The sequence below is a fragment of the Micrasema longulum genome, unplaced genomic scaffold, assembly GCF_059751315.1.
Source record: "Micrasema longulum isolate JH-2025_06_02 unplaced genomic scaffold, ASM5975131v1 h1tg000702l, whole genome shotgun sequence".
Lineage (NCBI taxonomy): Eukaryota > Metazoa > Arthropoda > Insecta > Trichoptera > Brachycentridae > Micrasema > Micrasema longulum.
Genome location: NW_028277898.1, coordinates 18,759 through 44,031, shown reverse-complemented (window position 1 = coordinate 44,031; position 25,273 = coordinate 18,759). Strand labels below are relative to the sequence as shown.

The 25,273-nt window shown below is 32.7% G+C and overlaps 1 long non-coding RNA gene across 1 annotated transcript in view; it reads left to right on the top strand.

Annotated features, from left to right (window-relative positions):
• Positions 1-1,465, top strand: part of LOC148279552 (uncharacterized) — a 176,889-nt gene extending 175,424 nt beyond the window's left edge. The window contains exon 3 of the long non-coding RNA XR_015822832.1: positions 1,446-1,465. This is a non-coding gene — a long non-coding RNA (uncharacterized LOC148279552). The remainder of the gene's footprint in view (positions 1-1,445) is intronic.
• Positions 1,466-25,273: the final 23,808 nt, after the last annotated feature.

The following is a 25,273-nucleotide window of genomic DNA, read 5'->3' as shown; positions in this document are numbered from 1 at the left end:
TCAGTTCATGGTTTACCTCTTCGTTCTCATTCTCAAGGCACTCTCTACCCATACACAATTCCTCTTTCTTCTCTAACTCATATAGTGTCCATGCGGCTCGACTGTGGAATCATCTCCCATCCACCATCAAAGATGTTACTAAATTATCTCTGTTTAAATCACGTCTGAAGAAACATCTCCTTTCTCTTCCTTAATCTCTCCTCCTTTCCTTTTTTCCTCTTTCCGGTTTTTTCCTTTTTCCTATTGAGTAATAGTTTTGATTTAAGGTAATTTATAAACAAATACGTTTATTTCTATTTTAATATATTTTCAACTTTTTAATCTTTTTTTTTTCTATTGAATATATTCTGTAACTTGAATTATAAAAATAAAACTTTTATTTTATTAGTTGGTTGGAAGAAATTGCCATTTGGCAATAAGCCCGCCAATTTACAAATAATATTATGTACAAAAAGTTAAATAAATAAATAAAAATATAGAGAAGACAGTAAGCAAAGCTTACAAAACATTGGACTTTATAATAAGTGTCTGTAAGCCTTTTAACAATCCACAGACATTAAAAACACTATATTTTGCAGATGTACGCAGTATCCTTAAATATTTTTCCACTGTCTGGTCTCCTCAATATTCCAAATATATTTCAAGACTTGAAAGAATTCAAATAAAAAATTTGAATCACCTAAACTGTCGTCAATATTTACATTTCAATAACTATGAAGAAGCTACAGTACATCACAAAAACGATACCTTACTATCTAGAAGAATCATTAATGATACCGTTTTCCTTTACAAAATATGCAATAACAACTTAGATTGCCCTCAACTGCTTGAGAAAATCAAAATTCGTACCCTCAACGTACAACTCGGCTGCAACAATTATTTCACGTTGGTATTTCAAGCACGAATAATAATAAGAATGCCTCTTTGCCTAGAATTGCAAATAATTATAACACGTTTTTTGCTGAAATGTGCATATATTTTATCACTGTAAACAAATTTAAAGAAAATGCTAGAACCCTTTTTAAAAATAATAATTATAATTTAATCTAACTGTACCTACTGAATATTTTATTTTTTTGGACACTTTAATATTGTAATTATTTTTTCTTGTTTGAAAAAAGAAATAAGGGAGGACTGATAGCGTATTACTCCGCATGAATCCGCCAGCGAAATGATTTTTAAGTCAGAGTAAAAAAAAAACTTTATTTTTTATTATTTCATTATTATTGTAGTATTTTATTTATTTTTTGCGTGTGGAATAATGCGAAGTGGCTTTTTCAATGTACGCTTTTTCCTTTTTTTTGACATTGTATTTAGTAATGTATAGAAAACTATAATTGGCCTATAATTTTAGTTTATTTGTAAATATTTTTTTTTGTTGTAATGGCTGTTTTATTCAATCAATATTTTTTTTTTAATCAATAAAATTAAATTAAAAAATACAGTCCACTCCGCTAAATAATATTGTTGAAGTCCTAGGGCTTCGCCCCTGCAATTTCTCCGCGTGGGAATTCGTTTTCCCACCATATGCTATATTCATTTGTACTTTTATTATAAAAATAGTATTTTTTCACATTCAACATTCTACATAGATTGAAATTATGTTATTCGGTTCAAATCTTATCATGTTTCGGAAATCGAAAAATAAAAAAATCTTGTTTCCTAAACATTTCGTTCAATGTGACTCCCGTGTGTATTCTTTAAGGTACATATTTAATGTACCAAAAAATTCCTGAAAATATTTTCATACCGACCTTTTTTGGATTAATCCACAAAAGTGTGCTTACGCAGAGTAGGGGAGGGTGGGGCATGATGGGGCCTTTAAGGTAATACGTCAATAAAACGCGTTTCTTTTTTAAAATCCTTTAAAGGCCTACCTAGGGCATTCAATATGCATTGCAACAATCCCAACAAATCAATGATTTATGATTTTTGCTATTTCGAATATACTGCGTTATCTTTATATTTAGTATTATATATTTTTTAAATTATTTTTTTTACCTAAGTATGTCAAGTATTAAAATCCCAAAGTTATTATATAGAATAATGTATAAAACAACTGTGTAATACGAAATGTATAGATATATTGTTATTATATTATTTCATAATTTTGTAATTGAACACTGTTATGTTAAATGTATTGATGTTTATGTTTATAAAAGGCATTTGTGCCGTGTACACACTAATAAATAAATAAATAAATGAATAAATAAATATTTTAACTTGTGACATGCTATAGTAAAAATATAAATAATAAAGAACATTTCATATCTTGTAATAAAATTGATACAGATACGTTGCACTAATAAATAATTAAATAAATGAATAAATAAATATTTTAACTTGAGTCAGGGTATGGTAAAAATATAAATAATAAAGAAAATTTCATATCTTGCAATAAAATTGATACAGATACGTTGCAATATGAAAGTTCGGTGCTATGGGAAATTAGATAGAAAAGTTTACTTGCACGCGGTAAAAATTAGTGCATTTAATATATTGTACGGCGAAGTGTCCAAAAATGCGCGAAAAAAATAATAAAAACGAAATTCTTTGAACTATGTCACAAGATCTTTCAAATCAACTAATGATAGAGTGTTGTGATAGATTTCCTGACTCCAGGAAACCATCTCACCAATCAACAGAACTCGCCGACTAGAACTTGTGACGTCACTGGCGGAGTAGTTTTAAAAATCTTTAAAAATCACTGTGAATGGAGTTATTCTAAAACAAGTAGAGGAATTTGTGTATCTGGGAAGTATGTTCACTAGGGATGGAATGACTGAGAAATATATTGAAAGGAGGGTGAGTGCCGGGAACAGAGTGAACGGTGCACTTAAATCGACCTTGGCAAATAAATGCTTTTCTCAAGAGGCAAAATTGGCAGTTCACAACGGAGTCCTGGTCCCATCCCTGATGTATGGGAGCGAAGTATGGACTTGGAAAAACAGGGATGAAAGAAGCTGAATGCTGTCGAAATCCGATCTCTCAGGCAAATGTGTGGTAAAACTATGTACGATAGATGCACAAATGTTGAGATCCGTACATTATGTAAGGCTGAGACAAGCATTATCGACAAAATCAAGAAAGGAGCTCTGCGCTGGTTCGGACACGTAGAACGAATGGACAGCGAGAGAACGGCTAAGAATATTAACAAGGCGAATGTTGATGGATGCAGAAATAGAGGAAGACCGAGAAAGACATGGCATGATTAAATCCAACGAATACTTAAAGATGGACATGTCAAAAGTCGAAATAATCGGCGCGCGTGCATGAGAAGATGTATGAATGTAGAGGAAGCGAGATCTGTATGCAAAGATAGACTGTTGTGGCGTTCTATCCTCTCTGCCTGCCCTTACGGGGAAACGGCGTGATGGTTTGTTTTGTGTTGTTTTTGTAAAAAATCATAGTACAGATAAACGTCATTTTACGCCGGGATTCTGTTCCGAGAGACGCCGGCGTAAAATAAAAACAAATATGATGGAAGATATAAGGTTGGGTTCCATGTCAAAATTCTAAGGACTGTCTAACTTGTTTATTTAATACATCTCCTATATATATTCAAAATAAATTATAAATATATTTAATAAATACAGTCTTAATTTGTTTACAAAATAAATAATACTTTCTTGATAAAAATAATGTTTTTTTTTATGATAAACTCTTACTCACCAGTTCGTCGGTACTAAATTTAATTATCACACCTTTTTGAAAAAAGTATCTAATTGAATTTGCTTTGATTGTTGCTTCTTTTCTTGCAGAATCATAGCATAAACTACAAATATATGAATATTATTTTTATTTTAATTATAATACTAAAAAAAATATTTTACCTCTCTATTTTTTTAAAAAACAAAACGAAAACTAACTCAGAAACAATTCTACACCCAAAATAGGCTGCTCGCGTACTCGGTAATATAATAAAACAACGTGTTAAAGTGTGTCTGCTATGAGAATCGCCGCACCACGCCGGCACCAACCGGCATAATTGTAAATCTGCGTAAATCGAACCAGCGTAAAACGACGTTTACTTGTACTAATAATATGACACAAACATGTATATAATATTATTTTTTTTAGTTTGAGACTTTTAACAAATAAACAATAATAATAGAACACCTAACTTCCTCATTGAAGTACCAATTTAGTGCGTTATGTACCACAGGTGTAAATGGAGAAATGATGATGTGAAAAAGGTATAACTGAATTGTACAATACATCTCGAATAAAGTGGTCACATAATTCCACAATAACAACAGAGTCCTCATTGATTCGATTGTCAGAAGAGGCTTTGAAAGGGTTTACTGTTTACTTTCGAAAGCTTAATTTTACAGTAAACATAAATTTCCTTTCATTATACACCGGTTTAAATACTCCCAAAAGTCCCGAATTTCCATTCCCAACAGCCATTAAAACAATAGAAAAAATAAATTGAGGTAGGAATATGGTTAAACAAAAAGGTTTGTGTGGGCTTTATACTGAAAAGTAAATTGAAATACAGCGTAGTAATGTTATTCTTTATTTTTACATATCGCACATTGGAAAAAATAGGTCCGCAAGTGCAAATTTATTGATTTCGAGTCAACAGCATTTAAACATTTTGAAAATCACCGTTGATCGAGTTTTATTTGGGGAATCAAATTTTTATACATTTTTTATTTATTTATTTTGAATCTGAAAACAAGGCACCCATAAACATATTCTTATGTGTGCTCTAATAATAACAATGTACATAAAGTAAAAAAAAACACGCACTAATGATATCAACTCGTTTTTTATATTTTTGATATATTTTGTTGCCCTTTAATAATAAGGAAATTTTTTGGTTTTTTATATTTTTTATTTCCTTGTTTAATTACTATAAAATAAAAAAAAGTACCTTCTAATCTTTTAAATAATATTTTCTTTTCTCTTTCTAATGTTATACAAAAATATTATCATCATCAGTGGTGATCATAGGTGAGTTATATTGAGCTACCGTTCGAGAATTTTGACAATAAAATATTGTAGATGTTCTGCTTAATCTAGGGGGTACATGGAATGAAATCAAATTCAGTAGATCAGGGGTATCAAACATTGGTTTTATTATTTTATATAAAGTCATGAGATCGGTCGATGTTCTTCGTTCTTGCAATTTAGTTAATTTAAGAGTCTAAAATTTTGTTATAATTTAATTGATTAGTAGAAAAACCCATCTTAAAATTAATATATCTAAGAAATTTATTCTGAATTCTCTCAATAGAATCTGAGAAAGTGATTTGATAAGGTGACCATATTGGAGAATTATAATTATTATCATTCATTCTGTGCACATGACCCAACAAATACAAACATATTATACCTGTCTCTTTATTAAAGGAGCAACAAATTCATAAACATTTATTTTACACCCCGAACAGGCTATGCTGTTGTGGGAATTTTTGTTTACTATTTTTACTATTAATATGTATTTCATTGCTATGTAATTATTCTTTATTTTTTGCATACTCTGTTTTACCTCTTATGTATATTGTAAAACAAAAAAAAGTGAACTCCTGACAAATATCAATATTACGTATCTTTTTTGGGTAATACCGTGTATGTTGGATTTGATCCGACGTTTCGGCTACCATTGCAGGAGCCATCTTCAGGGAAAATTGTGTGTTTTATAAAGAAATGTATGTGTTTATGTACTAGTAATTTGTACCGTGTCACAGTCAGCAGTAGGCACATTTCTAGTTTTGTAGGAAAGAATAATTATGTTTATGTACTAGTAATTTGTACTGTGTCGCAGCCGGCAGTAGGCACATATCTATTCGTTTTTGTCATATGTAGTGCTGGGAACCATGTTGAATTTAATTTAAGCCCGTCGTCATTGTTTATATTATCTGGATGTCTGTGTATTTCAATTGCCTCTTTTATTATTCGTGCACTATAATAACTAGGTTTATGTAGAATTTTTGGTTCAAAGGCGAAAAAATGTCCTGTGTCTATAAAGTGTTCCGCTATTGCGGATTTGTCTGGATGCCTAAGTTTACACGCTCTTTTGTGTTCGTCAATTCTCTTCTTTGCTGTGCGCCTTGTTTGTCCAATATACACTTTATCACATCCTTGGCAACTTAGTTTGAACACGGCTTCACTTTCTAGAGGATTTTTATCTTTTGGGTTTACTAAATGGTCTTTTATTTTTCCCACAGTCCCAAACGTTGTTGCAATATTTTGTTTCTTCAGCACTTTGGCTATCCTGTCAGTTACATTCTGTACATATGGCAGGTATGCAGTCCCTCTGGTAATATCTTCTTCCTTGTTCTTCTTTGTCCCTTGCGATTTAATAATGTTGTCAATTTGTTTCTTCTTATATCCATTATGCTCCAATGCATGTGAAATTTTGTTGAACTATTCCCCTTTTTTGGAATCTTCGCATATAGTTCGAATTTCTTTAGTATAGAGACAATACTCCTACATAGGACAAAAGATATATAATATAATGCCAGAACCGTGGAAATGTTGTAAAACCTACATGCCAAAGAAGATGCTGACTACTATCTCACTCTCCTGAAACTTAGAAATTAAAAAAAGCAATAAGCAAGGTAAATTGCTTGTTGTACGCTGATGATGCAGTTCTTTTAGCAAGCAACAAGAAGGATTTGCAATAAATAGTCTTAAGAATGAATGATCAATGCCTGGAGAGCGAATTGGTGATGAACGAAAGTAAGTCAAAAGTGATTGTATGGGAAAGGGGAAGTGAGGTTCTGGCTGCATAATAAATGTAAACAACGAATGGCTTGAACGAGTAGAAGAATTTATGTATCTAAGAAGCATGTTTCAACAGCGCACTAAGTACAGTAATTGCTAATAATAAAGTCAATCGAAGCTAAACTGGCAGTGCATAACGTAGTTTTAGCCCCAAAATTTGTGTATGGAAGTGAAACACGGAACTGGCAGAAGAAGGATGAAAGTCGAGTGACATCAATGTATGACAGGGTTAGGAATGATGAAATAAGGCGAGAGTTTAAATCTGAGTCAGGTATAATTGATAAAATTAAGAAAGGGTCTCTGAGATAGTTTAATCATGTAGAACAAATGGATGACAAAAGAATAGTAAAACAAGCGTATATGTCGACGACCAAGGAAGACGTGACATGAGCAGTTAAACCAAAATCTTAAGTCTGGTCATGTCAAAAGCCGGCAGAACTGAAGGGTATGTATGACAAGATGTATGAATGTGGAAGAAGCTAGAAATGTATGCCAGGATAGACGTGTATGGGGAAATGGCGTGATGTAAAGTAAAAAAAATAATTAAATAATCAATAATTACTATACTCCACACCTGTCCAGTTTCAAAGATAAAAATACAAATGATCAAATTTTAACCCCCCTCATCCCGTTAACTTTCACCTCAACTAAAACAAAATACCGCATGCCTCAAAAACTTGGCTTATAATAATCTCCGTATATTATGTTTAAATTTAATATTTAGTGGATACTGTTAAAACTAAAAGATAGATTAATTATCAATAGTAAATTTTGTGTTAATAAGAAAGCTTGTGTAGCTTCAAAACCGGTCGGTTATAAAATTTTAAATAGTTGGTTTTAAAAAAAACCTTTATTTTGATTATAATTATATTTTATGATTTATTTATTCACAATTTTTGCTTAATCGAAATATTACAATATGTCATGTCACCATGCCTTTTCTAAAAGTAAGAAACCTTTCATTTTCAACTATTTGCTGAACCACGCAACAATTGAAAGAGTTGATTTCATTAGGGATCTTGGCGTAATGTTTGATGATAAACTTAAACTAATCAAACATATCGACAAGATTTCAAGTGAAGCGCTAAGTATGTTGGGATTTATTTGTAGAGTAACCAACAAATTAAAAAATATCACACCAACCAAGTTACGTTATTGCTTACTTAGAAGTCGTTTAGAATATATTTCTCCAGTCTGGTCGCCCCATTATCGTGTACATTCTGATTCACTCGAGCGCGTCCAGAAGCAATTTCTAAAATATATTAATTTTTAACTTCATTTTCCAGCTGCTTTTTTTAATTATAATCAATTGTTATCTTCAGCAAATCTTTTAAGGCTTGACCTGACTTAAAACTGACCTAATATTACTTTATAAAGAGTGATCAATTCATTAATTGACTGTCCTGATTTGCTGGAGTTGGTGTGTTTCCGTGTACCTGGTCGACATACCCGCCACAGATCTCCTTTTTATTCTGCAAGTTTTTAGACCAACTATCACATGCACTCGCCTATCCCTAGGCTCCACAGATATGGCAATCAGTATGAGGACAAGGCTAATATAATATAGTTATAAAACGAGTCTGATTTCATTTTTTCCCTCGAAATATTATTCTTAAACTTTTCTTTATATTAAAAATTGTTTTTCTTTTTTTTTTTTCAAATTTATGTATTCATTTCGTTTATATTTTTGGTTGCATAAGCAATAACACATAAGTGTATTTACGTACTTGTTACTATTGTTATAGTTATGCAATTTTATAATTTTTTGTTATGTATTTACGCATGTATTTTTTCCATATTCATGTTCAATATATGTTAAAGGCAATTTATGCCGTTTATGTAAAAATAAATAACAAAATAAAATCATAAATTACGGGATTTGGAATTTGCAAACGAGTCAGTTCTAACAGAAACGTATACGTTCTATAAGAACTTAGTCGTTTTTGTACAGTCCACTTTAACCTATTAAATATTAAGCAAGGGAGGAGCTACCAAAACTAGAATAGAAGATACAACGGTGGTGCAAAAACATATTTTAAACATAATGTTGGGGCTCCGCTTCTGTAAACTACTTTTCTCCTTTTTGCAGAACAAAACGTTGATATAGACCGAAAGTACCGCTGTGCCAAATCCATCAATTCTATAATTTCTCGTTTAAAAATAATTATTGTGAACGCGTCTATATTTTAATAAATACCGTTCGATTTATTAGTCACCAACAAGGACCCGAATTGCGCCTTTCGCAAGGGTCGTTGAAGGTAATAAAAGTCTGTCCGCTCGGGCAATCGGGAGCCTATTGTTCTTGCCGAGAAGGTACCCCCAAGAAACGGCCACATGTCAATATTTGTGAAGCTCAGGACACTTTTAAAAACGCGAATAATAATAGTTTAAAATAATATTTATATTTTGAAATCCAAATCACTTTATTTCCATGAATAACATATTTATATTTTACATGAAAATTATAACAGCAACCATCACGCCGTTCCCCCGTAAAAGTAGGTAGAGAGGATGGAACGCCACGTCACTCTATCTCAGCATATAGACTTCGCTTCTTCTACCTTCATACCTATTCTCGTGCACGCTCGCCGATTATTCCGATTCTTATCATAAGTTAATTATAAGACTAGGTTAATTTAATATTTAAGTTTAGTAGAATAAGTTTTGAGAACACCATTTAGCGGGAAAGAAAGAATTCGGCGGGAAAAGAAGACCGCCCCAACCGAAACCTGCGCCCGCCAATGAGAGCAACGAGACCAACCGGGAAGGGGGGACGTCTAAAAGATGATAAAAACCGTGACGCCCGCTTCCCGGACTCTCTTTCTACGGGATCTCTCTTCCACTTAAACTCTTTCTACGGAAGTCTTATCTACACGAACTCTCTTCTACACGAACTCTCTTCTACGGACTCTCTTCTACTGCGTCAGTTGACCTCAAGGGTCACGGGCGGGTGCCTTGCCATCCCCGTGGCCCAGTCAGCAGCCCAGTCAGCAGCCCAGAAGAGAAGCCACCGCGCTGGCTAACCAGCCCTGAAGCCGCAGCCCCGATGCTGCCGCCTACGACGTACCCCACGCGCTCACGTCGCCGCACCACGGTGACGCAGCCCACGCGCCCACGCGCCCACGCGCCCACGCGCCCACGCGCCAACGCGCCCACGCGCCCACGCGCCCACGCCACTGCGCTCATGACGAGCCGCCCACGTCGTGCGTCCCTCCACGCACCCGACGTCACTTCTCATGCCCAGCCATGGGACAGGAAGCTACGCCGCCGCTCATGACGAGCCGTGCTCGCGGCACATCTCACCGCAGCTGGACGCCGCCGTCCCAGCTACCCCTGTCGCCGCAGCCAGATGCTGGCTCCCCCTACGACGCACCACGCCGCCGCCCCCATCGCGTCCTGTGCCCACGCCGCACGCCAAGGACCCACGCCGCCTTCGCGTCACCACGCCGCGCGCCGCATCAGGGCGTAAGGTTAATTTTAAGTTTATTGTTTAAGTAGGTTAAGGCTAATTCTAAGTTAGGTTAGACTTTGTTCATAATTTAATTTAAATACATTTAATTTCTATCGTTTATCTTATTTCCTTTCTTACCCCTCCACATTGACATAATTAAACTGAATGCAACTTTAATCTAATTGTTATTCTTTACGGATAACTGGCGCCCGACAAAGCCAAACGTCTCTCACTCTCTTAATTAATGTTTTTTTTAACGCTGATTTTTATTTAATTATATATATTTTTAATTTTTAATTACCTTTTTCGAGGTTGTCAACGTATTGTGCATCAAACAGTTGTTTGTGAAGTCAGCTCTTTGCCCGTTTCACAGAAAAAAACCCAGCAAAATAGATAAACGAGATCTGCGCAGGGTGGTGGTAAAAATGATGAATGTTGTGTGTAAAGTAGCCACTTAAACCAGCCAACGACAGGTCATAAGCCCTGTAAAAGCATAGACTTCCAAATTCTCTTCTTAAAGGTATTCTCCATTCTGTTGTAATTTGTAAATCTCAATAACTCCCGAGGGGTATAATCCAGTCTTTTGTCAATTAACATTTGCACAATTTCAAATATTGTAATAAATCCAAATGGTCCAAAAAAGTTTAAAAAATGGAAAATTGTTTTCACGCGTTGCCTAGTATGTGAAATAATTTAGTCAGATGAATCTCTTTACATTAATAAAGGTTTCAGCTCTTCAACTTCACTGAAATCAACACATGGAGAAATTGAAGAAATATGGATGTTCCAACATAAACAAAATGGTGAATGTTACACCGTGTGTAAAGTGGCTACTTAAACCAGCCAACGACAGATCATAAGCCCTGTAAATGCCTAGATTTCCAAATTCCTTTCTTTGAGGTATTCTCCATCCCTGTTGTAATTTGTTTACATGGTTTTTCCTTGATTTAAGCTTAGTAAATTGATTTTTAGCCAGTTATTAACTATCGTAACACTTTTTGTAGCGTCATAAAAAGTCGACTCCCATGTTTTATAATAAACAATAATAGCAGTGTCATCAGAAAATGACAATATTTCTCCTTCTACTTTGAGATCACATAGTTCATTTATGTATACAGGGTGTTCTATAAACCCTGTCACATCCGAAACCACGATGATCAGTATGAGCAAGAAGACATATAGGCACATTAAAATAAATTTTTAGAACGAATAAAGATTTTTTTTTAAATATTTTAAAAAACAAATGTTTGATTACATCTGCAGGAGAGAAACGAGGAGGGGGGGGAGTCTGACACATCGTTAACTACGCGGCCGCGCCCCCCTCGCTTTTCCCCTGCAGAAGTTAGCAGCTTTTTGTTATTTTTAATATTTTATTTTTACAAATTTTCATCGTTCTAAATATTTTTTTAAATATGCTAATATGTCTTCTTGCCCATACTGATCATCTGGGTTTCGGATGTGATAGGGTTTAAAGAACATATCATAAGAAATAATAGTGGACCCAAAATTTTCCCCTGTGGAACACCATGTTTTTGTCCTCTTTGCGAGCTAATGCTAATTTGGACATACTTAAAATATTGTTGAATTAATTAAGGTATGTTTAAATTAACAGCAACAATTTCGACATTCAGAACTAAAAGGGAAAAAAAACAACGGAAATATTCAAATATATCTCTTAAATATGTGAAAAAACTTTTACATCTGCCAGATTTAATTCAGGATTCAGAGGACTTAACAAATAAAACCCGAATGCGACAAGTTAATAATCATTACAGAATTGGAAGCCATATTTGTATGTTTTACAGCTGTGGAATTCGGTTTGGGAGGATATTGTGGAAGGTTACGGAAATTTACGTCGCGTCGATTTAGCAAATAGGGTAATTTCACAAATCAGGGATAACGCTGAAAACGTATTTAGTTGAAAATAATTTTTACGATTTTTTTAAATTTATTCAGAAAACATACAGTCATACAAAAAAGAGTGATGAATTTTAAAAAAATAATCCAAAGATGTCAACATTTGTGACAAAAAAATAAATAAATGAAAAACTTGAGAAAATAATAATCAAACAACATTTTGAGTATGTCCAAATGCTTGCAGGCTGGCTGGATTTCTTCCCTAGATTCATATTAAAATTTGTTGCGACAGAGAGGGAAAACACTTTTGAGAAGGGAATATGGAAGTCTAGCCACTTACAGGGCATATGACCTGTCATATATATATACTTTAAATTTCTTTTAATTACTTGTATTGTATTTGTATATAAAATCAACATATTACAACAGAGATGAAGAACATTTAAGAAAAGGTAATAAAGAAGTCCAGGCCTACAGGGCTTATGACCTATCATTGGCTGGTTTAAGTGGGCACTTCACATACTGCGAACATTCACCATTCTGCCTATGTTTGAACATCCACATTTCCTCAACTCTTACATTTGTTGACTTTTGTGAAGTAAAGAGCTGAAACCTTTATCACGTGGGTGAGAATCATCCGGCTGAACCATTTCACCTACTAGGCAACGCTTAAAACAATTTTTACAATTCTTATGCTTTTTCTTTTACCATGTAGTTAATGCAATAATGTTTTGAGTATGTTCAAATGCTTGCAGACTGGCTGGATTTCCTTCATAGGAAGTTATTTACATATAAATTTGTGTAAAGACTTCCATGTTCCCTTCTCAAAATGTTTTCCCTCTGTGTTGCAACAAATGAAAAAAAAATATTCGTTAACATTTGCGTTTTCCAAGGAGGTAGTTATTGGTTAAAAATAAAATTACAACACAAACACTGAGTCATGCATGCACACATAACATCATCCATCTTTCTAAATTTGTCAAAATTGAGTTATTAATATTTTAATTATAAAAAATAATTTATATTTATGGAATAAATGGGCATCACACCGTCTTAAAAGAATAATAAAAAAACCCGGGAAAATAGAGTAAGATTATATTTTTTCCTTTATTTTGAAAGGCGAAAATATTCCTAGAAAATTCATAAAAAGTCGTTTAAAAAATTAACTAATTCGAGATACATATACATACATGCATATATAAAACATACACAAACACATATATTACATACCGTATATATATATATTATAAACCACTCAAGATTCAGCAACTATCCCAAATAATCGACTTCAAGAATAAATTTTATGTATAAATGCAATACGCAGTAGGGTCTCCAATGTAGTATTCTGGGGGTCCACCTATCAACTTCTTGTCTCGCCACACGACCCGCCCACTGCCAGTTTTGTCTTCCCACTTTTTCTGCGACATCGGTCACCTTTGTACGGTGTCTTATCTCCTCATTCCTCTTTCGGTTTCTTAAGGAGACGCCCAGCATTCGTCTTTCCGTAGACCGCTTAATTTTGTGAACTTCTGGCAGTAAAATCATGTTCAAATCGTGGTTTCAAGACCATATGTTGTCGTCGGCAGAACACAAAAGTTGAGGACTTTGGCCTTCAGATTATTTGGGATTTATTTATTTCTGAAAAGGTGTTTCAGCTTTCCAAAAGCAACCTAACGTAACCCAATTCGTCAGGGCTTTTCCTGAATTTGATTTAATTTTCCCAATTTGATTTTGTGCCCAAGGTAAATGTACTCGTCAACAGCACCAATAGTTTTACTTCCAGTACATATATGTTGCTAAGTGCTAGTCTCAAAATCTTAGTTTTGTCTATATTCATTTCTAGACCAATCTTTCTAGGGGCTTCGTATAATTATTTCCCATAGTTTCCAGTTCATTTACCTCTTTACTTATTATAAATATATACATATATAATACTCGTATATATGAACATTTACACACATGTACACATATGTACAGTCTATATTAAATGCCTCAGCGAGACTTATTTTTGGAATCTCTAACTTAAGTCATATTACTCAACTATTTCGGAAATTACACTGGCTACGTTTTCCACAGAGGGTGGATACAAATTCTGTTGGCTCAAATATAAGTCACTGCACAACTCTGCTCCAGAACATCCAAGGAAATGCATTCCAGATGAACTAGCTTACAGACGTCTTTTGCTTAGATCAGCTACATCTAGGTCGAGAGGAAAAATTATTATACCTCTACGCAAACAGCGCACTAAATTCGGCGAACGCGCATTTACGGTCGCATGCCCTATGGCATGGAATGCTCTCCTAGCAGAGGTGCGAGGCTACGAGAATGAAGTGATGTTTCGGAAAAAACTTAAAGCCCACTTGTTCTCTAAATCATTTGAATAAACCCTTAGCATATGGTGACAACCCTTAGCTTATGCATAGTTCCCTTAGATATTCTGGAGCAGAGTTGTGCAGTGATTTGTACATAAGCCAACAGAGTTTGTATTCCACCATAAGCCCTGTAGATGCCCAGACTTCTACTTTACCTTCTCTAAAATGTCCGTCATCTCTGTTGTAATATATTAATCTGAATGACTCTCTAGGGAGTGAAATCCAGTCTTCTTTCTAAAAACATTTGGACAAACTCAAAACATTGTCTTTAATTTTTTTATTCTACTTTAAGGGAGTTTTTCCCCAACAGCGCCAAGGGTTCCAAATTTATTATTCAAATGGTGGGTTAGTGAAAATAAAATCACGAAAAAACCTTATTAAGTCAGTCGGGACACCTAAGCCTCAGGCTGGCTTGCTTCTGTAAGCTAATTATTTCTACTAAACTTTTCGTATCATTTACATAGCTATGAAATAAAGACAGTGGGTAGTGATCCATAAAACCCCAGTTTTAAAGATTGACTGATTTGATTCACCAGGACTAATTAATCTACTTGCTTACCGTGTCCCCTTCAGACCAACTAGACTGTCTTATATTTTCTATATTCGTAACATAAAAACTAGCATCCCTCGTATGTGTGAAGCATTTAACAAGAACTTTAATAGTCTTGATATATTTTACACTCCATATAATAGGTACAGAATAGAACTAATTCGCTTGATTCAGAACAACAGAGAAGAAACTGCTAATTAAAATATTTAACTTCAATATCAATACATAGATGGCGCTCCAACTCGCTTGTGAATGGTTTCTCGTTTAGTAACATGTATACAAAAATCAAAAATGTTACCTGTGTGGATATTCGCTAATAAGCGGAATGGGGAATGTTGTAGTACCTACTTAAAGTGGCCACTTAACCCAGCCATTGACAGGTCATAAGCCCTGTAAACGCTCGAATATCCATAATCCTGAATTTGAAAAAATTCTACCTCATCTCTGTAGGGATATAAATAAAAATAAACGTTTTGTCTCTTTTTTGCTCTATATCATTAAATCATATGTAATTTTCCACTCCTACTTTCCTTCATTCATCCTCTACTGCTTCTCATCATTTTCCTTCACACTGTCTCCTTGTTTTGTCCATATTTCTTTTATTTTTATATATAGTTTATTTATTATTTATATAGTTTTAACCGTCGCGCGTCGTCGCTTATAATGTATAATTAAGTAAATACATATTATTGGATGCCAGGCCCTATTATTTTTATTTATCTTTTTTTATAAAAATTAATATCATAAAAATAACAAATGCTTGCGTTCTAATGTTTTTTTTGGCATTACATTTATTCACTTATTTGTTATGGAAATCATTGTCTTTAAATGAAATACAAGGTATAATAAGAGAATTTTTAAAAGTCAGACCAATTACGAATTTCACATTCATATTTATTATGGATACAGGAGAGGGGGGAAAATATGTAATACGAAAAAAACTTATTTATTTATTTATATAAGAAGTACTCTAGACGATCATACTTTTTATTTATTTATTTATATATACGCCCAATGGGCATTTTTATGGACACATTTATACATGGAAAATTATTATAACAAAATTAGAAAGACTCAATGGTTTATAGTAAACTTAGTGGGAGTGGAAGCGGGAGAGAGGTGTTTTTAATTCATTTCAGTGATCAGTGATCGTTTGAAAGAAGACAACTTGTTATCAAAGAAATCAAGACGGGTATGTTTGTTGGCAGACCTAAGAACTCTGGGCATAGGGGAATAAAAACCATAGTTAGATCTATGGTTATCTGTATGAAAGAGTAAGTTTTGTCTAAGGTTTCTAGTTGGGATATTTAATTTTATTGAGCTCAGTAGTTCAGGCGCATCAAAGAGTGAGTTGAGAATTTAAAGTAGGACCAGAAGGTCGCACTTACTTCGACGGTCTTGATGAGAAGATGTATTTAAGGTAGTTTCTAACTCATCATACGTATATTGGTCTCATTTTAAGTCAATTTATTAATGGACTATCCAACTAAGCCAAAAGTTCCTTGTTTTTATGTATCACATTATCATGGCCGTATTTTTTCGAAGTTTTGTAATTTTGAAATTACTCTACTCGTGACGACACGAGTTGTTGTCGGTGAATTGTTCTGACTTGTAAGTTGGCTTCCTGGAAACAGGAGATCTATCACAACTCGATCTATCTAAAAAAGGACCAGAAGTTCGGATTTATTTCGACGGTCTTGAAGAAAATATATATTTAAGCTTGTTTCCAACTCAGTATACGTATATTGGTTTCTGGATAAGCCCAACCTCCAACCTGTCTTTCTTAAAACTCGATGTTTAACTGATTCAATATTTTTTATATGAACATCATAATATAGAGACCAGATAACAGAGGAATACTCTAGATGTGGACGAACTAGGGAACATAAGAGAGTCTTAAATATTATATTAAATAAAAAGATATAAAAAGAAGAAGACGTGGTATAGTGCCGTCCGTACTCTTCTTTCCTCTCCCTCCGTTTTAATGCATATTTATATTTGTAACTAAAATTTCACAACCAACAATTTATCATATACATGTAGTAGGTAAAATTAAAAGTGAATCAGAATATAAATTTAAAATTTCTTTAACAGACCTGATAAAACTATAGTATAGTATTTACTTACTCTTAATGTTTATACTCAAAATATTGTTATTTAATACATTGTTTTTAAATAAAAAAATTTAAGGTGGTTTTGAACCAGTTACTAACGCAACAAATTATATATGTCAAGTAATTGAACGTAGTTATGGAGAAAGCAGCCGAACACCATTTTTAAAAAATGAGATATTTATGTTATCGGGTCTAGTAAGGTCAATTTCATGTTTTGCTAAAAATAGCCGGACCGCTGTCACACAAAAAACTGTATTAATCACCTTCTGAAAATTGTTACAAAAACGGCATTTCTCAATTAGCAGAAAACACCCATAGCACTAGAAAAATCTTACTGTACTTTAAAAATCATTAAAACTGGTCAAATACCTAATTAAATTCTAGTTTTTTATGTAAAAAAAACAAGTGTATTAATTGTTTATCATTTGTTAAAGTCAAAAACATTCGAACTGTTATGTAGATTTGATTATTCACCCTTTTCACAAAAGTGTTATTATCTCAGTTTCTTTTTTCTATGGATGGCTGCTTTCTTCATAACTACGTTCAATTGACAGTCTTTGTAGTAGAAATTGATATAGTTAATGATAAGTCTATAATTTTGTTTAAAATCTGTATTTTAAGTGTGGTAATTATTATATCCCAAGAAGACGTAAGATGGAAGTGAAACCATCAGATTTAAATCATCACTTTTGTAACCTATCTAATATGTCATCCTTGTTATTTTGTACCCTTACGAAATCCTCATTTAATTTAATTGTGAACTTAACACAGTAATAAATATTTTATATCCACTTAAACATCGGTGATCCTTTGAGGAAATAACAGATACGTTAGCTATTATCTGTTTTATTGTATTTTTATGGGGAACTTTATACACTGGAATCTTCCGAAAAACAGGGATGTATTTTTAATGACTTTTTTATTTTTTCACAAATAATATTTCTAAAACGAATTGAAAAATAATGAATTCTGTCATAAATATGCAACAAGGTGATCTAAAAACATAAGATATTATTAATATTGAAAGCATAAAATTTGATGTCAAACATTTTACTAAATGTTATTAAATATTTGTTAATTAATCATGATTTTTATACAAAATACAGGAGTTAAAATCTTACATACAAATAATAAAGGATTAAAAGTAAATGATATTAAAATATTTACATTTATTTTAACAGAGAGGGAAATAATTTTTGAGAAGGGAATATGGAAGTCTAGGTATTTACAGGGCTTATAAATGACGATTTGGTTCAGCCGAATGAATCTCACCCACGTGATAAAGGTTTCAGCTCCTTTACTTCACAAAAGTCAACAGATGAAAGAGTTGAGGAAATGTGGATGTTCAAACATGGGCAGAGTAGTGAATGTTACACAGTGTGTAAAGTGGCCACTTAAACCAGCCAATGACAGGTCATAAGCCCTATAAATGCCTAGACTTCCATATTCCCTTCTCAAAAATGTTTTCCCTCTCTGTTAAAATATATTTAAATATGAACGACTCCCTAGGGAGGAAATTCAGCCAGTTTGCAAGCATTTGGACATAATTAAACATTGTTGATATTGAAATATTTCACATAAGGAAAGCTTTAAAAAATAATGTTCCTTCGATCAATTATCAAACAACCTTTCAACATAGCCCGTTCTACGATGTTTTATTATAATAGTCATCCTAAACCAATAAAACTCACGCGACTCCCTTCATCCCCTCCCCTGTTTTCAACTTCTCAAACAATATAAAATATTTACATAATCTATCAGTGCATGTTTGTCCTAATCAGTGAATGTGCTTATTAAAATGCACGTCGTGTTGGTTTAATATTTTTTTCTAACACTTATTGGTTTTGCATGTTAGTTTAATTAGTGTCCTGATGAAGAGACGGATACGTCTCGAAACCGGTAGACATAGAAAAGTCAGTAAGTGTTTATATATAAATATTTAATAACAATTAGTTAAAACATAAAACTTGAAAATAAATCAAAAGCAATGACCTAGAACCGCTTTATGTACAAGAAAATAATATTGTCTGAAGAAATGTAAGAAAACATAAAAAATGAGAAAATTGTTCATTTATTTAAAAAAATATATAATGAGTATGGACTAAAATTTAAAATAAACCTAAAATTTACTAGGCTAGATATATTATACTAAAATACAAGACAAACAAAGACTCAAACGACCTTTACAAAAGATGTAAAAAGAGCACGAAATTAAAATGATTTTTTTAAAAATTAATATAATAGTCCGTAGGGGTTTAAACATTTTTTTTTTTTACTACAATTTTTTACGGTCCCTGGACTAGCCCCTGAAGCATAAGTAAGTCTGATCAGATTTTCTTTACGTATATTAAAATTTATCGCTGATTGCTGGTTCCCGCTTATTGTAAAAAAAAAACCAAGAAAGTTTTTTTTTCTTAATAAGTTCAAGTATCGAGGTGTATTTTTATTACAATTTTTCACATCATCTCATCTCCACCGGTGAAAAACCCTCTAAAATAGAGGTTAAGTAGGTTATTGAAGAAAATACAATGCGATTATAGTTATATAAAGATCTAGATGTAATTATTTGTGCCATTAATATGGTCAACTAAAAAAATCGACTGATTGATGATTCCATGACAATAACAACCCCCCATTTGTCACAATTAGAGGCAAATATTCCAGAGCGATGAATCATAAGCGGTTGAAATGAAGTAATAAGATCCTTTTATTTAAACTATTTTGTTGCAATTTCACAATAACATCTTACAAGACTTGAAGTGAAGAATATTACTATTGCTGTGATGGATTTTACTTTAGAGGGTAAGTAATTTTGTAATCTAAATTATTTCTGTAAAGTATCTAATCACAGCAACTTAAAATGGCTTCTGACAGCGACACTTCAATTGTATTTTGTGATAAAAATTGCAATAACTCTACATTGATAAATGGCAATATTTATTTGTCTAGCACAGATTTAATTTCCTACTTGATTATTATTTAAGTATTACGGTGATTTTAGTCATAAAATGCCCTTGATGTGTGGCTGTCAGAGGCCATCATAAGTCGATTCTTTAGCAGTATAAGTAACATTTGTTATAAAATTTGTACTGCGTTTAATTGTGTCCACAATTTTCTTGTTATGAAAATACCGATTGTTTAAAAATACATTTTTTATTTCGTACATATGTTTTTTTAATAAAAATTCTAAAATATCGAAAAAGGCTGAATGTTAAAAAAACAACAACAAAATATTATTTATTAAAACCAGAACAATCAATCACTATGCGTCGGCGAGAATTCAAATTTTTGTCATGGAAAAAGTGCAATTTGATCAAGATAGGAAAAAGATAATTCAAACAAAATGTAAATCTTGTTTCGGAAACTTCACATAAATACCACTTGTGGTTAAATAAATGTTCTAATATATATATTTTTTTAAAATATATATATATTAGTAGATACGAAAATAATTTTCTTTTCCCTCTCTTATGGCTGTATCGGTAGTGGTAAGGGCAGGTATGAAGGTCATAAAAACGATAATAAGACATTGTTTTAAATTGAACATTACAACTAGAAATATCTTTTTTTTTTAAAGTTTTTACTAAAATATTTCAATAAATATATATTTTTTAAAGTATTACCGAAGGCATAATTTTACGTAGAAATAAAGGAAAATGTCACAAAAATGTATGTGATTTAAAATGCTTTAATTTCTTTTCAAAAACAAAAAAAATATATTTTGCTTCGGCCACTTTCATGTCTTTAAATTATTACAACCAATTTTAGTCTAGTCAGATACCTAAGTTTAGTCTAAATTTGAAATGGCGTAATCTACCGGTCTAAAAGTAGTTATATTTTAATTACATAAAACTTTTAAGTATATTTTTAACAAAAATACCTTTAAAAAATATTGTATTGATCTAATTTATGTTTTTAAATTTTTTTATTATTGCACGATTAAAAAAAAAACATTCTTATTAAAATGGCAAAATCGTATGATTTCCTCATTTTGCGTGCGTTTTACCAGACTACAGCCATAAACACTTTTATATTGTCCCTTACAACATTTCAAATTTCTGGCGACGGCAAGGTGTTAAAATATTTTTTTGCACCTGCTTCTTTGGAGTGTATTTTAATACGTAGCTTAAACGAACGTTACCGTTACTATATTGACCAAACACACTGCTAGTGTTGTAAATTTCAAAATTCCGTTTTTGTCAAAATATATTTTTTATGGGTCGTTCTTAGGAGCGATACTGTCAATAGGGTGGCCAAAGTTCCCCCGAAAGCGGGACGTGTTGTAGCATAGTTGAGCGTAACTCCGCGTTATTTCTCAACTTTTGACAAACCGTCGCCAATTTCATTAGAGGTGTTAACGGAATCATAGTTGAGATTATGGATGCGTACTAAACTTCAGGCGACGAAATTCTCAAGAGCAACGAGAACATGTAACTAAGAAATACAAGAGCGTCAAATAATTTAAATTACGAACAACCTAGGACTAACTTAAAAATAAACAATTTTGTGTTTAAATCTACAATTCAATTTCAAATGGCTTAAAAAATATACATACTTAAAAAACACCTTAAAAAAACTTTTCCTTAAACCCTAGGTGATGAATTATATGTAATGTTATTTTATTGACTTTAAATAATGTCATATTCCCCCATACCAGCACTTTTGGTGATTAGGAATGTACAAATAAAATATGTAATGCAATACGTAATTTAATGCATATATATTTTTTTAAATAACGAATATCACAAAAAGAGCATGCCCAGTGTACTTTGAACGCTTTTCGAGAAACGGCAAAGCCTCGTTTACAATCCCAAGGTATCGAAAGAATTAATGCAACAGACGAAATTCAAAGTAGTTCATTTTTACATTTTTTTTCACACGTTTTCAAGAAACTTCACATACGATATGATGCTTTAATTTTTGCCACGCGTAAGCAAAAAAAAATTATTTCCAATTTTTCGTGGCACTGAACTTCCCGTCAATGAGTTTGCACCATACAGAAAATTTTCTTATTCTTGGACTCTGAAAAATTTCGCTTCCTCGTTTCTACTGACGTGCTGCAGCCAATTGCAAATGTTTTTCTCAGATACGTTTGCAATTGTGGAGATCTTTACGACTATCGGAAGACGATGAAAGATTTTAGGAGCCAGGAAGGTGATGTTCCTTTGAGCTAACTTCGAGTGAGTGGTCGAACAAATGCATAATAATTCATCCTTCCCGCTGAACGCGTCTGCATTGTATGGATGGGTGCGCGTGAATTGATTCGAGGTCAAATGAGAAAGATGGATTACAATTGAAGTTATTTATTGAGTAGATACACACGAGTTACATCCTTATAATTTTGTACAGAAGGAATTTACAATAGCGAACAATTGGCGAGGAGCTGGTTGACGGGCGACACGAAATGCCAAGATGAAATGTGCATATTCTTTCGCTGCACGACGTTTAATTACTTGTCCGAGCTGACGTTGCGTCGGGTTACGCGTTGCGGGCCAGAACGGTGTTCGGCCCTGCCAACTTTACGGCTTGATGGTAATTACCTCCACGGCATATTTATTTAAATTGGGAATACATTCCATGACTCTCAGATTATTTTTTTAAAGACACTACCCATCTCTTTTGATATCTGTAAATCTTAATAAAGACAGTCTCACTCAGAAAATTTATCAGAATCACACACCACGCAATGAATACAAATCTCGCTTTTGACGACCGTAAAATAAATCTCCCGTCCAGACATAAAGAAAAATCACAGCGTCGAAAACGTATAAAAGTTTGTTAAACAATGAAACACTTCTGAATTATTTATTTTACCAAAATAACATTGCAAATAAAACGCTATCGCGGATCGCTATTGGATCTCCGAGTCTCATAATGATGAGAAACGGGAGAGCGTGTATTTCTGTTAGTGTCGAGGACCGCCACTGCCTTCAGTAATTATTAGTGTCTGATATCAAGCACAGAAAATTCCTTAAATAAATATTTACTTTGATATCTGTAAGGCTTTTTAAAATGGTTTGTATTAACGACTTAGAATCACATTTGGAATTTGACGTTTTCTTGTTCAAAATAAGTTACTCAGGTGTACCTTTATAATATTGTTAATTAAAATGTATTCCTTAGAGCTTATTCGCAAAAGAGACATATTTCATGATAATAAATAATCTTTTCTCGCTATTTCGGCAGCATATGTTATGTGCTGCCGAAACCTAACATAACTATGTTGACTAAATGGAAAATTACAAACTCACTTACGCTTAATGAAAAAAAAAGTAATATTATTAATTTTGAATCTAGAAAAAAATGACATAAAATAGATGCTTACATAAACGAAGAACGATTAATTAAAATTGAATATGTTAAATATTTAGAACTAACAATAGGGAGACAATTAACTCAATCAATTTTGGAATATGGGATAATTGGATGGAGATGTGCCAATTACACACTGATCAAGTAAATAATAATTGCACAAAAAGCTTTAATAAAAATTATCTTAAGAGTCCTAATCAGAACTGGCTTCCTTTGCATATTTGAAAATCTTAATGGGAAATCTATAAAACAACTTTATGTAAAAGCTTTGTTACCATACGCACGTAAAAATACTTCTCTACCTTCCGTTACAAATACAAAAGTTACTAGATACTCCACCTTGATGCTGAAAAAAAAAATTAAAAAAATACAACCTTCGGTCAAAGAGGATTGGCCTACTAATCGGTTAAAGTGTACAATCTACTTCCATATCCATAAGAACAATTAGTAAGTTCTCACAATATAAAATTGCTATTAAGAAATGGATAGTGGGGGTGGGTTGCACACGGATCGATGAGTGGATCAAGCCAAATAGGTAAAATGTGTGTACTGTTTATAAAATTTCTTATATTGGTCTGTATATATTGGGTATGTTTTTTATGATTATTTTAGTTTCTTATGGTTTATTATGTTAATGATAATTAGGGTTATTAGATAAGTTACGTTTTTTTTATTGTTTTTATCATGTTAACTTTGTTTAATAGCTAATCTTAGGCATGTTTCACATTTTGTAAAATGTTTCCCTCGTCACGGGACACCCCAGGTGAGGGAACATTATTCTGTATAAAAAAAAGAATACGCACAAAGTAAAAGTATAAATAAATAAATAAATTGACATGGACAGCTCACATCAATAATTTATTTAGGAAATAGCAACATTATCGAATGAAGTAAATGAATCTCACCCGCGTGATAAAGGTTTCAGCTCTTTAATTTTATTTATTTAATTTTATTAACATAAACGGCAAATTTGCCTTTAACATTTATAATATTAACATATTTGGCTTAATATATATATATATTTTAAAAAACATGAATTTCCTCACAATTTTAATTCACAAAAGTCAACAGATGGAAGAGTTAAGAAAATATGGATGTTCAAACATGGGCAGAATGGCGAATGTTACACAGTGTGTAAAGTGGCCACTTAAACCAGCCAATGACAGGTCAGAAGCCCTGTAAATGCCTAGACTTCCATATTCCCTTCTCAATTTTTTTTCTCTATCTGTTGAAATAAATTTAAATATGAATAACTCCCTAGGGAGGAAATCCAGCCAGCCTGTAAGCATTTGGACATACTCAAACATTGTTGAATGATATATATATTTTAAAAATGAGTGTAATAATCCTTAAGGGTTAATTAATAAATTTCAAAATCAAAACCATAAAAAAATTACCAATTGCTGGAAAATGAAGGCAGTTTGAATATTTCCCGATGTCTGAGTGTTCTCAATTCCGCTTTTTTTTAAAAATGCAATGCTCAGCATTTAACCAAATATTTCAATTTAGGCCCGAGACTCAAACTAGCGGGCCGCCGACGTTAGGTATTTTATGTACTTACCCAGTTGCACGTCTCGCCTTAAAGTTTTTAAAAATTTAAATATCCAAACCTGCCTGTCGGTGTCGCGACGTGCGCCCAATTTTTTTCTCCGAAATATGTTGAAGCGCCGTTGCCAGCCGTGTCAATACATTTCTATGGAGACGCGACTCGGGCGTTTCAAAATATTCCCAAAATTTGATTGAATAACAGTTAAAATTGAATTTATTTTATTTGATTTTATTTTATTTTATTTTATTTTATTTTATTTTATTTTATTTTATTTTATTTTATTTTATTATATTTTATTTTATTTTATTTTATTTTATTTTATTTTATTTTATT